At 43.9% G+C, this 14,133-nt stretch overlaps 1 non-coding gene across 1 annotated transcript; it reads right to left on the bottom strand.

Moving 5' to 3' along the window:
* Nucleotides 1-3,793: 3,793 nt before the first annotated feature.
* trnas-gcu (transfer RNA serine (anticodon GCU)) lies at nt 3,794-3,875 on the bottom strand. Its single transcript has one exon. It is a non-coding gene; the product is annotated as a tRNA-Ser (tRNA).
* Between the last annotated feature and the right edge of the window lie 10,258 nt (nt 3,876-14,133).

Below are 14,133 nucleotides of genomic sequence, written 5' to 3'. Positions count from 1 at the left end.
GAGACAATGTACACCAATGTCAGAAAGATTGAAAAGGTTGCTTAGAGCAAACAGGACACTTGGCTTTATTAATAGAGGCATAGAGTAAAAACATATAAGTTATGCTAAACCTTTATAAAATACTGGGAATGAATGGCCTCTTCCTGTACCTCCACAGAAAGTTTCCATTCCAGGTTTACACACACTCGTCAGGATCACTCTCCACAGATCCTGCCACTTCAGGCTCGGACACCCACTTCAGTATCACTCTCCACAGATCCCGCCATTCCAGGTTCGGACACCCACTTCAGGATCACTCTCCAAAGATCCCAGCACTACGGGCTTGGAGACCCTCTTCAGAGATCCTAAATCTCCAGACACGGACATCCTTTGAGGACCACTCTCCACAGATTCTGCCCTCCAGGCTCAGACACCCTCTTCAGAATCACTCTCCATACATCCCGCCGATCCACGCACGGATATCTCCCTCAGGATCAGATCAAAGAATGTTGCTTGTCACTTATCAGCTCAAGCCTGAATGTTGTTCAGGTCTTGCTGCTTGCAGGCACAGACTGCTTCAGTATCTGAGGAGTTGTGAATCATCAGCGAACATTCCCACTTCTCACTTATGTTGAAGAGAAAGCCATCAATGAAACAGCTGAGGATGTTTGGGCCTAGGACACTGCCCTGAGAAACTAGGTATCCAGTCATGAATGGTGGTCGACAATTCAATAACGAACCAGATGAGGAGGCTCCAAAAACATCCCTATCCTCAATGTTGGTGGAGCCGAGCACGTCAGTGCAAAAGATAAAGCTGAAGCATTTGAAACCATCTTCAGTCAGAAATTGCTCAGTGGATGATTCAACTTGGCTTCTTGAGTTCCCCAGCATCACAGCTTCCAGTTTTCATCCAATTTGCTTCACTCCACATAATGGCAAGAAACAGCTGCAGGCACTCGATACAGCAAAGACTATGGGCCCGAACATCATTCCGGCTCTAGTACTGAAGACTTGTGCTCCAGAACTCGCTGCGCCCTCAGCCAAGCTGTTCCAGTGGAGCGACAACACAGTCATCTACTTGCTGCCCCATCAGTCTACTATCAATCATCAGCAAAGCGATGGAAGATGTCACCAACAGTGCTATCAAGCACCACACACTTAGCAATAATCTGATCATCGATGCACAATTTAGGTTCTGCCAGGGTCTCTCAGCTCCAGGAAATAATTTGGCAGATAGAGGAGAATGTGGGAAAATGTGAGGTTATCCACTTTGGTAGCAAGAATAGAAAAGGAAAATATTATTTAAATTGTGAGAGATTACAGAATGCTGCGGTGCAGAAGGATCTGGGTGTCCTCGTGCATGAATCACAAAAAGTTACCATGCAGGTACAGCAAATAATTAGGAAGGCAAATGGAATGTTACCCTTCATTGCAAGGGGGATGGAGTATAAAAGTAGAGAAGTCTTGCTACAAATGTACATGGTGCTGGTGAAACCACACCGAGAGTACTGTGTACAGTTTCGGTCTCCTTATTTAAGGAGGGATATACTTGCATTGGAGGCAGTTGAGAGAAGGTTCATTGGATTGATTCCTGTGATGAAGCTGTTGTCTTATGAGGAAAGTTGAGCAGGTTGGACTGATACTCATTGGAGTTGAGAAAAATGAAAGGTGAACGTATTGAGACATATAAGCTTCTGAGGGGGCTTGACAGGGTAGATGCTGAGAGGATGTTTCCTCTCGTGGTGGAATCTAGAACGAGGGGACATAGTTTCAGATTTAGGGGGTTTTCATTTAAGAAGGAATTTCTTCTCTCAGAGGGTCATTAATCTTTGGAATTCTTTCCCGCAGAGAGCAGTGGAGGCTGGGTCATTGAATGTCTTCAAGATTTTTATCTACAAGAGAGCCAAGGGTTATGTGGGCAGGCAAGAAAGTGGGGTTGAGGTCATGATCAGGTCAGCCATGATCCTATTGAATGGCGGAGCAAGCTCGAGGGGCCAAATGGCCTACTCCTGCTACTAGTACTTCTGATCTTATGTTCGTATGATCTCATTGCAGCTTGGTCCAAACAGAGACGTAAGAGTGGAATTCCAGAGGAGAGGTGAGTGTGATTGCCCTTGAATGAGTGTGGCATCAAGGATCCCCAGCAAAATTGAAGTCAATGGGAATCAGGGGGAAAACTCTCCACTTGTTGAAGTCATACCTCGCACAAAGCAAGATGGTTGTGGTTCGTGGAGGCCAATCATCTCAGCCCAGGACATTGCCTCAGGAGTTTCTCAGGGTAGTTTCCTAGACACAAACATCCCAGCTGTTTCATTGACGACTTTCTCTTCAACATAAGTCAGAAGTGGGAATGTTAGATGATGATTCACAACTCTTCAGATACTGAAGCAGTCTGTGCCTGCAAGCAGCAAGACCTGAACAACATTCAGGCTTGAGCTGATTAGTGACAAGCAACCTTCTGGCCACACAAGTGCCAAGCAGTGAACATCTCTAATGAGAGAGAAAAAAAATCTACCTTTTGATATTCAGAAGCATTATCATCGTTAAATCCCCCACCATCAACATCTTGACCAGAAACGTAACTAGACCAGTCACATCTATGCTGTGGCTATAAGCGCAGGTCAGAGATTACGAATTCTGCAGCAAGTATCTCACCTCCTGACACCCCAAATCCTGACCACCATCTACAAGGCACAAGTCAGGAGTGTGATGGAATACATCCCACTCAACAACACTCAAGAAGCTCAACACCATCCAGGACAAAGCAGCGCACTTGATCGGCACCTAACCCGCCACCTTAAACATTCAATCCCTCCACAACCAGTACACAGTGGCTGCAGTGTGTACCATCTCCATATGCACTGCAGCAACTCGCCAAGTATCCTTCAACGGCACCTTCCAAACTCGTGACCACTACCACCTCGAAGGACAAGGGCAGCAGATGCATGGGGACTCACTACCTGCAGGTTCCCCTCCAAGACACTCACCATCCTGACTTGGAATGATATCGCCATTTCTTCACTGTTGTTGGGTCACAATCCTGGAGCTCCCTCCCCAATAGCACTGTGGGTGTTCCTGCACCATATGGACTGCATCAGTTCAAGAAGGCAGCTCTCCACCACCTTCTCAACGGCAAGAGGAATGGGTAATAAATGCTCGCCTTATCAGCGATACTCACACCCAAGAATGAATAAAAACCAAATCACTCTCCACAGATTCCCCACAATCTGGGCTTGGACATTTACTTCTGGAGCACAGAGCTTTATATCACTGCAACATGAGTTCCAATCTTCATATTCTGTTCACTTTTCACATTATTTTCTACCTGTCCACGAGCTTTTATTCATTCAGTATTCGGGTCTCTGCTCCTCCGCCGTTTCTAACATCTCAACTCTTACAAAAAAACACTCTGATCTATCGTAGGTACTAAATGACCCCTCATTTTAAACTCCATCTGCCAAAGCATTGCTCACTCACTTAATCTATCAAGAAGATTTGAAAATAAATTTCTTGCCAAAGGATAAATTTCTGCATTTGCTCCCTCGCCATTTGCTTTTCCCATTTGTCTTTCACTTGGTGCAAATCGAGATGGAAGGAAGGAGGGGAGGAAAAATCCTGCTCCGTTTCGTGATCCCTATTTGATTTTCATTCCAGTGTAGTTTGGATGAAGAATTCCAATTGTCTGTCTCAATTTTAAGAAAGTATAACCAATTCTGGAATCACTGTCTGGACAGGGACAAGAACAGGTTTCGAGGCTGACTTGACACATCAACTCCCCCAACAGAAACAATACACTAAACAGTTCATAAACTAACGACAAGGATAGGATTTGAACCCACGTGTGCACAGTACAATGGATTAGCAGTCCATCACCTTAACCTCTCGGCCACCTTGTCGGTTGGTTAGATATAGCTGTCACCTTCAGCACAGTTTCTGGCTGTGCAGCTAGCTGTGTAATGATGGAAAAAGACCTTCTGGAAGTAAATGAAGTTGGGAATGGAATGGTGTGAAACATTTCCAGACCATGTCCAACTCGTTTCTACTCAATGTGAAAACCCACCACGGAAAGACTAGAACATACAATCATTTCATCACATCATGATTAACATCACTCAGACACCTGAACTATTAGGTCACTGACGAAGTCATGATGACCGAATTTCTCATGAAGTTACAACTAAACTAACTGACTGGAAGAATTGCTTTAACTCCACGTGATCAGCGAGGCACAGCCTCAGGCCGACTTGTCGGGTGGTGTAAACAGATATCACTGCTTCTGATCTTCACCAGAACAGATAGTGAGATGTAACATTGATCATCAAACAGACTGTGAGAGAATACAACAGAATAAAACACATGGAGAGACACTGTGGAATAACAAATAGATTTGATTGGAATGTTGAAATTTTAATTGGAATGGATAAAACACCAGAAACAACAGATTAAAGTGGTATTCTCATCATTATATTGATCTGGGACAGAAAAGAGAAACTGATGGAAAGAAGAGAAGAAGGAAGAAAAGAAAGGATGGAACAGTTCAATTTTTTCAGTTTTTTCACTCGCCCATCAAAGCTGATAAAAAAAGTTGCAAATAACAGAGAATTTCACCAAAAAGGGAGATTAAATGTTGCTGAAACCTTGGATCGAAGGATGCCCCAACAGATCACCTGTTTAACTGTCTCCTCACTGGGGGATTTCAATCAGTGAGCAATATTATTCTCTACTTTTTTTGTTAATTGGTCCCAGAACTGTCACTTGGAATTAATATCTGTGTTCCGACTCCTGAATAATAAAATTGTGAGTTTCTCGATATTTTCTGGACACATTTCCTGCTGAAAGAACTAAGAACTCTTTCCAATTTGCACAATATTCTATACACACTCATCAAGCCTGCTAAGCTAGCATCCTTGGTGCTGCTCTCTCTTCTCCCAAACTTCATCTCATGTGACTGTTTCATCATCACTCTGACAGTGGGAGGGGTTGATCCCACTATCTTCAGCATTAACCCTTTACATCCTTATACCACACTGTCTGTCCAAAAAAAATGGGTGGACGGAACTTCCTTCATTTATCAAAACACCAACAGCAGCACAGTGGCGCAATGGTTAGCACCGCAGCCTCACAGCTCCAGCGACCAGGATTCAGTTCTGGGTACTGCCTGTGTGGAGTTTGCAAGTTCTCCCTGTGTCTGTGTGGGTTTCCGACGGGTGCTCTGGTTTCCTCCCACCTCAAGAAGACTTGCAGGTTGGTAGGTAAATTGGCCATTGTACATTGTCCCGAGTGCAGGTACGTAGTAGGAGAATGGTGGGGATGTGGTAGAGAATATGGGATTAATGCAGGATTAGTATAAGTGGGTGGTTGCTGGTTGGCACAGACTCGGTGGGCCGAAGGGCCTGTTTCAGTGCTGTATCTCTGAATAAGAAAAGTAAAATAAAAGCTACCAGTCGTAAATCAACTCAAACCCATTAGAGAGATAGAGGGAGACTGTCAGAGAACTTCCTGCGTCCAGTCCTGACCCTGTCACACTCAGCAGCTTCTCACCCAGACCCCACTCTCATCAACACTGAACATTGTTACCGAGACCCTTCAAATACTGTTTATAAAAGGTAGAAAAATTCAAACTTCATCACAGCTAGATTGAACACAACAAAGTTTAATATCTTCTCGTCATCACTCGGTAACCACATGAGACAGTCCTTAAATCAGTAGCATAAATTATCAGCTGTAAGAATGTTTGTCATTGGGTTGAATCATTTCTGTGTGATGAATGTTCCAGCATCATAAACCAGGGGAACGTGTTGACTGAGCTGTGTCTTCATCTCTTCTGGACAGTTCACCCTTCATTCTGCTCTGATTCACTTTCCCAAAGCGGATCTACAGATTCTCAAATCCAGAGACTGGGTTTTCTTATTTTGCTCCTTTTGATTTTTCTTGCTCCTGAATGATAATATATTCCAACCTCGGATCAAACTTGCCCTGTCTCCCAGTCTCGGTTAAAAGCTGTGTAATGATGGAAAAAGACCTTCTGGAAGTAAATGAAGTTGGGAATGGAGTGGTGTGAAACATTTCCAGACCATGTCCAACACGTTTCTACTCAATGTGAAAACCCACCACGGAAAGACTAGAACATACAATCATTTCATCACATCATGATTAACATCACTCAGACACCTGAACTATTAGGTCACTGACGAAGTCATGATGACCGAATTTCTCATGAAATTACAACTGAACTAACTGACTGGAAGAATTGCTTTAACTCCACGTGATCAGCGATGCACAGCCTCAGGCCGACTTGTCGGGTGTTGTAAACAGATATCACTGCTTCTGATCTTCACCAGAACAGATAGTGAGATGTAACATTGATCATCAAACAGACTGTGAGAGAATACAACAGAATAAAACACATGGAGAGACACTGTGGAATAACAAATAGATTTGATTGGAATGTTGAAATTTTGATTGGAATGGATAAAACACCAGAAACAACAGATTAAAGTGGGATTCTCATCATTATATTGATCTGGGACAGAAAAGAGAAACTGATGGAAAGAAGAGAAGAAGGAAGAAAAGAAAGGATGGAACTGTTCAATTTTTTCAGTTTTTTCACTCGCCCATCAAAGCTGATAAAAAAAGTTGCAAATAACAGAGAATTTCACCAAAAAGGGAGATTAAATGTTGCTGAAACCTTGGATCGAAGGATGCCCCAACAGATCACCTGTTTAACTGTCTCCTCACTGGGGGATTTCAATCAGTGAGCAATATTATTCTCTACTTTTTTTGTTAATTGGTCCCAGAACTGTCACTTGGAATTAATATCTGTGTTCCGACTCCTGAATAATAAAATTGTGAGTTTCTCGATATTTTCTGGACACATTTCCTGCTGAAAGAACTAAGAACTCTTTCCAATTTGCACAATATTCTATACACACTCATCAAGCCTGCTAAGCTAGCATCCTTGGTGCTGCTCTCTCTTCTCCCAAACTTCATCTCATGTGACTGTTTCATCATCACTCTGACAGTGGGAGGGGTTGATCCCACTATCTTCAGCATTAACCCTTTACATCCTTATACCACACTGTCTGTCCAAAAAAAATGGGTGGACGGAACTTCCTTCATTTATCAAAACACCAACAGCAGCACAGTGGCGCAATGGTTAGCACCGCAGCCTCACAGCTCCAGCGACCAGGATTCAGTTCTGGGTACTGCCTGTGTGGAGTTTGCAAGTTCTCCCTGTGTCTGTGTGGGTTTCCGACGGGTGCTCTGGTTTCCTCCCACCTCAAGAAGACTTGCAGGTTGGTAGGTAAATTGGCCATTGTACATTGTCCCGAGTGCAGGTACGTAGTAGGAGAATGGTGGGGATGTGGTAGAGAATATGGGATTAATGCAGGATTAGTATAAGTGGGTGGTTGCTGGTTGGCACAGACTCGGTGGGCCGAAGGGCCTGTTTCAGTGCTGTATCTCTGAATAAGAAAAGTAAAATAAAAGCTACCAGTCGTAAATCAACTCAAACCCATTAGAGAGATAGAGGGAGACTGTCAGAGAACTTCCTGCATCCAGTCCTGACCCTGTCACACTCAGCAGCTTCTCACCCAGACCCCACTCTCATCAACACTGAACATTGTTACCGAGACCCTTCAAATACTGTTTATAAAAGGTAGAAAAATTCAAACTTCATCACAGCTAGATTGAACACAACAAAGTTTAATATCTTCTCGTCATCACTCGGTAACCACATGAGACAGTCCTTAAATCAGTAGCATAAATTATCAGCTGTAAGAATGTTTGTCATTGGGTTGAATCATTTCTGTGTGATGAATGTTCCAGCATCATAAACCAGGGGAACGTGTTGACTGAGCTGTGTCTTCATCTCTTCTGGACAGTTCACCCTTCATTCTGCTCTGATTCACTTTCCCAAAGCGGATCTACAGATTCTCAAATCCAGAGACTGGGTTTTCTTATTTTGCTCCTTTTGATTTTTCTTGCTCCTGAATGATAATATATTCCAACCTCGGATCAAACTTGCCCTGTCTCCCAGTCTCGGTTAAAAGCTGTGTAATGATGGAAAAAGACCTTCTGGAAGTAAATGAAGTTGGGAATGGAGTGGTGTGAAACATTTCCAGACCATGTCCAACACGTTTCTACTCAATGTGAAAACCCACCACGGAAAGACTAGAACATACAATCATTTCATCACATCATGATTAACATCACTCAGACACCTGAACTATTAGGTCACTGACGAAGTCATGATGACCGAATTTCTCATGAAATTACAACTGAACTAACTGACTGGAAGAATTGCTTTAACTCCACGTGATCAGCGATGCACAGCCTCAGGCCGACTTGTCGGGTGTTGTAAACAGATATCACTGCTTCTGATCTTCACCAGAACAGATAGTGAGATGTAACATTGATCATCAAACAGACTGTGAGAGAATACAACAGAATAAAACACATGGAGAGACACTGTGGAATAACAAATAGATTTGATTGGAATGTTGAAATTTTGATTGGAATGGATAAAACACCAGAAACAACAGATTAAAGTGGGATTCTCATCATTATATTGATCTGGGACAGAAAAGAGAAACTGATGGAAAGAAGAGAAGAAGGAAGAAAAGAAAGGATGGAACTGTTCAATTTTTTCAGTTTTTTCACTCGCCCATCAAAGCTGATAAAAAAGTTGCAAATAACAGAGAATTTCACCAAAAAGGGAGATTAAATGTTGCTGAAACCTTGGATCGAAGGATGCCCCAACAGATCACCTGTTTAACTGTCTCCTCACTGGGGGATTTCAATCAGTGAGCAATATTATTCTCTACTTTTTTTGTTAATTGGTCCCAGAACTGTCACTTGGAATTAATATCTGTGTTCCGACTCCTGAATAATAAAATTGTGAGTTTCTCGATATTTTCTGGACACATTTCCTGCTGAAAGAACTAAGAACTCTTTCTAATTTGCACAATATTCTAAACACACTCATCAAGCCTGCTAAGCTAGCATCCTTGGTGCTGCTCTCTCTTCTCCCAAACTTCATCTCATGTGACTGTTTCATCATCACTCTGACAGTGGGAGGGGTTGATCCCACTATCTTCAGCATTAACCCTTTACATCCTTATACCACACTGTCTGTCCAAATAAAATGGGTGAATTAGAATTAGAATTAGAATATTACAGCGCAGTACAGGCCCTTCGGCCCTCGATGTTGCGCCGAGCTGTGAAACCATCTGACCTACACTATTCCATTTTCATCCATGTGTCTATCCAATGTCCACTTAAATGCCCTTAAAGTTGGCGAATCTACTACTGCTGCAGGCAGGGCATTCCACGACCTTACTACTCTCTGAGTAAAGAAACTACCTCTCACATCTGTCCTATATCTATCACCCCTCAACTTGAAGCTATGTCCCCTCGTGTTTGCCATCACCATCCGAGGAAAAAGACGCTCACTATCCACCCTATCTAACCCTCTGATTATCTTATATGTCTCTATTAAGTCATCTCTCCTCCTCCTTCTCTCCAACGAAAACAACCTCAAGTCCCTCAGCCTTTCCTCGTAAGACCTTCCCTCCATACCAGGCAACATCCTAGTAAATCTCCTCTGCACCCTTTCCATAGCTTCCACATCCTTTCTATAATGCGGTGACCAGAACTGCACGCAATACTCCAGGTGCAGTCTCACCAGAGTCTTGTACAGCTGCAGCATGACCTCGTGGCTCCGAAACTCGACCCCCCTACTAATAAAAGCTAACACACCATATGCCTTCTTGACAGCCCTATTAACCTGGTTAGCAACCTTCAGGGATTTATGCACCTGGACACCAAGATCTCTCTGCTCATCTACACTAACAAGAATCTTCCCATTAGCCCAGTACTCTGCATTCCTGTTACTCCTTCCAAAGTGAATCACCTCACACGTTTCCGCATTAAACTCCATTTGCCATCTCTCAGCCCAGCTCTGCAGCCTATCTATGTCTCTCTGTACCCTACAACATCCTTCGGCCCTATCCACAACTCCACCGACCTTAGTGTCATCTGCAAATTTACTAACCCACCCTTCTGCACCCTCTTCCAGGTCATTTATAAAAATGACAAACAGCAATGGCCCCAAAACAGATCCTTGCGGTACACCACTAGTAACTAAACTCCAGGATGAACATTTGCCATCAACCACCACCCTCTGTCTTCTTTCAGCTAGCCAATTTCTGATCCAAAGCTCTAAATCACCTTCGACCCCATACTTCCGTATTTTCTGCAATAGCCTACCGTGGGGAACCTTATCAAACGCCTTACTGAAATCCATATACACCACATCCACTGCTTTACCCTCATCCACCTGTTTGGTCATCTTCTCGAAAAACTCAATAAGGTTTGTGAGGCACGACCTACCCGTCACAAAACCGTGCTGACTATCTCTAATGCACTTATTCTTTTCAAGATGATTATAAATCCTGTCTCTTATAACCTTTTCCAACATTTTACCCACAACCGAAGTGAGGCTCACAGGTCTATAATTACCAGGGCTGTCTCTACTCCCCTTCTTGAACAAGGGGACAACATTTGCAATCCTCCAGTCTTCCGGCACTATTCCTGTCGACAATGACGACATAAAGATCAAGGACAAAGGCTCTGCAATCTCCTCCCTAGCTTCCCAGAGAATCCTAGGATAAATCCCATCTGGCCCAGGGGACTTATCTATTTTCACACTTTCCAAAATTGCTAACACCTCCTCCTTGTGAACCTCAATCCCATCTAGCCTCGTAGCCTGAATCTCAGTATTCTCAACAACATTTTCTTTCTCTACTGTAAATACTGACGCAAAATATTCATTTAACACTTCCCCTATCTCCTCTGATTCCACACACAACTTCCCACTACTGTCCTTGATTGGCCCTAATCTAACTCTAGTCATTCTTTTATTCCTGATATAGCTATAGAAAGCCTTAGGGTTTTCCCTGATCCGATCCACCAATGACTTCTCGTGTCCTCTCCTTGCTCTTCTTAGCTCTCCCTTTAGATCCTTCCTGGCTAGCTTGTAGCTCTCAAGCGCCCTAACTGAGCCTTCACGTCTCATCCTAACATAAGCCTTCTTCTTCCTCTTGACAAGCGCTTCAACTTCTTTAGTAAACCACAGCTCCCTCGCACGACAACTTCCTCCCTGCCTCCCAGGTACATACTTATCAAGGACACGCAGTAGCTGCTCCTTGAATAAGCTCCACATTTCGATTGTTCCCATCCCCTGCAGTTTCCTTCCCCATCCTACGCATCCTAAATCTTGCCTAATCGCATCATAATTTCCTTTCCCCCAGTTATAATTCTTGCCCTGCGGTATATACCTGTCCCTGCCCATCGCTAAGGTAAACCTTACCGAATTGTGATCACTGTCACCAAAGTGCTCACCTACATCTAAATCTAACACCTGGCCGGGTTCATTTCCCAGTACCAAATCCAATGTGGCATCGCCCCTGGTTGGCCTGTCTACATACTGTGTCAGAAAAACCTCCTGCACACACTGGACAAAAACTGACCCATCTAAAGTACTCGAACTATAGTATTTCCAGTCGATATTTGGAAAGTTAAAGTCCCCCATAACAACTACCCTGTTACTCTCACCCCTGTCGAGAATCATCTTCGCTATCCTTTCCTCGACATCTCTGGAACTATTCGGAGGTCTATAAAAGACTCCCAACAGGGTAACCTCACCTCTCCTGTTTCTAACCTCAGCCCATACTACCTCAGTAGACGAGTCCTCAAACGTCCTTTCTGTCGCTGTAATACTCTCCTTGATTAACAATGCCACCCCCCCCCCCTCTTTTACCATCTTCTCTGTTCTTACTGAAACATCTAAATCCCGGAATCTGCAACATCCATTCCTGCCCCTGCTCTACCCATGTCTCCGAAATGGCCACTACATCGAGATCCCAGGTACCAACCCATGCTGCAAGCTCACCCACCTTATTCCGCATGCTCCTGGTGTTGAAATAGACACACTTTAAACCAGGTTCTTGCTTGCCAGTGCCCTCTTGCTTCCTTGTAACCATATCCCTGACCTCACTACTCTCAACATCCTGTACACTGGCACTACAATTTGGGTTCCCATTCCCCTGCTGAATTAGTTTAAACCCCCCCGAAGAGCACTAGCAAACCTCCCCCCCCCCAGGATATTGGTACCCCTCTGGTTCAGGTGAAGACCATCCTGTTTGTAGAGGTCCCACCTACCCCAGAAAGAGCCCCAATTATCCAGGAAACCAAATCCCTCCATCCTGCACCATCCCTGCAGCCACGTGTTCAACTCCTCTCTCTCCCTATTCCTCGCTTCGCTATCACGTGGCACGGGCAACAACCCAGAGATAACAATTCTGTTTGTTCTTGCTCTAAGCTTCCACCCTAGCTCCCTAAATTTCTGTCTTAAATCCCCATCTCTCTTCCTACCTATGTCGTTGGTGCCGATGTGGACCACGACTTGGGGCTGCTCCCCCTCCCCATTAAGGATCCCAAAAACACGATCCGAGACATCACGAACCCTGGCACCCGGGAGGCAACATACCAACCGTGAGTCTCTCTCGTTCTCACAGAACCTCCTATCTGTTCCCCTAACTATGGAGTCCCCAATGACTAATATTGGGTGGACGGAACTTCCTTCATTTATCAAAACACCAACAGCAGCACAGTGGCGCAATGGTTAGCACCGCAGCCTCACAGCTCCAGCGACCAGGATTCAGTTCTGGGTACTGCCTGTGTCTGTGTGGGTTTCCGACGGGTGCTCTGGTTTCCTCCCACCTCAAGAAGACTTGCAGGTTGGTAGGTAAATTGGCCATTGTACATTGTCCCGAGTGCAGGTACGTAGTAGGAGAATGGTGGGGATGTGGTAGAGAATATGGGATTAATGCAGGATTAGTATAAGTGGGTGGTTGCTGGTTGGCACAGACTCGGTGGGCCGAAGGGCCTGTTTCAGTGCTGTATCTCTGAATAAGAAAAGTAAAATAAAAGCTACCAGTCGTAAATCAACTCAAACCCATTAGAGAGATAGAGGGAGACTGTCAGAGAACTTCCTGCATCCAGTCCTGACCCTGTCACACTCAGCAGCTTCTCACCCAGACCCCACTCTCATCAACACTGAACATTGTTACCGAGACCCTTCAAATACTGTTTATAAAAGGTAGAAAAATTCAAACTTCATCACAGCTAGATTGAACAGAACAAAGTTTAATATCTTCTCGTCATCACTCGGTAACCACATGAGACAGTCCTTAAATCAGTAGCATAAATTATCAGCTGTAAGAATGTTTGTCATTGGGTTGAATCATTTCTGTGTGATGAACGTTCCAGCATCATAAACCAGGGGAACGTGTTGACTGAGCTGTGTCTTCATCTCTTCTGGACAGTTCACCCTTCATTCTGCTCTGATTCACTTTCCCAAAGCGGATCTACAGATTCTCAAATCCAGAGACTGGGTTTTCTTATTTTGTTCCTTTTGATTTTTCTTGCTCCTGAATGATAATATATTCCAACCTCGGATCAAACTTGCCCTGTCTCCCAGTCTCGGTTAAAAGCGACAAATAACGGCACCAACATTCTGAAACAAACAACACGGTCACATTCTGCTTCAGTGAGATTAATGCTGAGGCAGTTTCCGTGTCGAATGCGATTGTGAACAAATTTCTCTCAAGGAAATTGTGAGTGATCAAGTATTTGCACTGAATTTCTGTGCAAGAAGGGACAGTTTCAAACAGCCATTCCCAAATCACTTCCTTCACAAAGAAAAAGACTGTGCTGTCCTAACGTGTGAATCAACTTCACAAACAAATTTGAACTCGAAGTTCAGGAGAAGACAGAGATGTGAATGATTGACAGTGTAATCTTTAAATCATAATTTTCCGTTTCTTCGTTGAAGTGAGGCTCAAGCCTAAGCCGCTAGAGATCGCAGAAAGCTACAAACTTGGATCCAGAAATCAGAAAAGTAGTGAAACAGTTGGTGAGTACATTGTGACACTGAAGAATTTATCACCACATTGCAACATTGGCACATTCTTAGACCGTACATTATGAGACAGATTTGTGCTTATATTGGTGGATGAGGAAAGATACTAAACACACAAAATCCCAATTTGAGCTAGTGTGTAAGATTGCTCTTTCCACGGAGATAGCATC

This window comes from Heterodontus francisci, unplaced genomic scaffold (genome assembly GCF_036365525.1).
Source record: "Heterodontus francisci isolate sHetFra1 unplaced genomic scaffold, sHetFra1.hap1 HAP1_SCAFFOLD_51_2, whole genome shotgun sequence".
Taxonomy (NCBI): domain Eukaryota; kingdom Metazoa; phylum Chordata; class Chondrichthyes; order Heterodontiformes; family Heterodontidae; genus Heterodontus; species Heterodontus francisci.
Note: the sequence above shows the minus strand (reverse complement) of the source record. Positions and strands in the feature narration are given on the sequence as shown.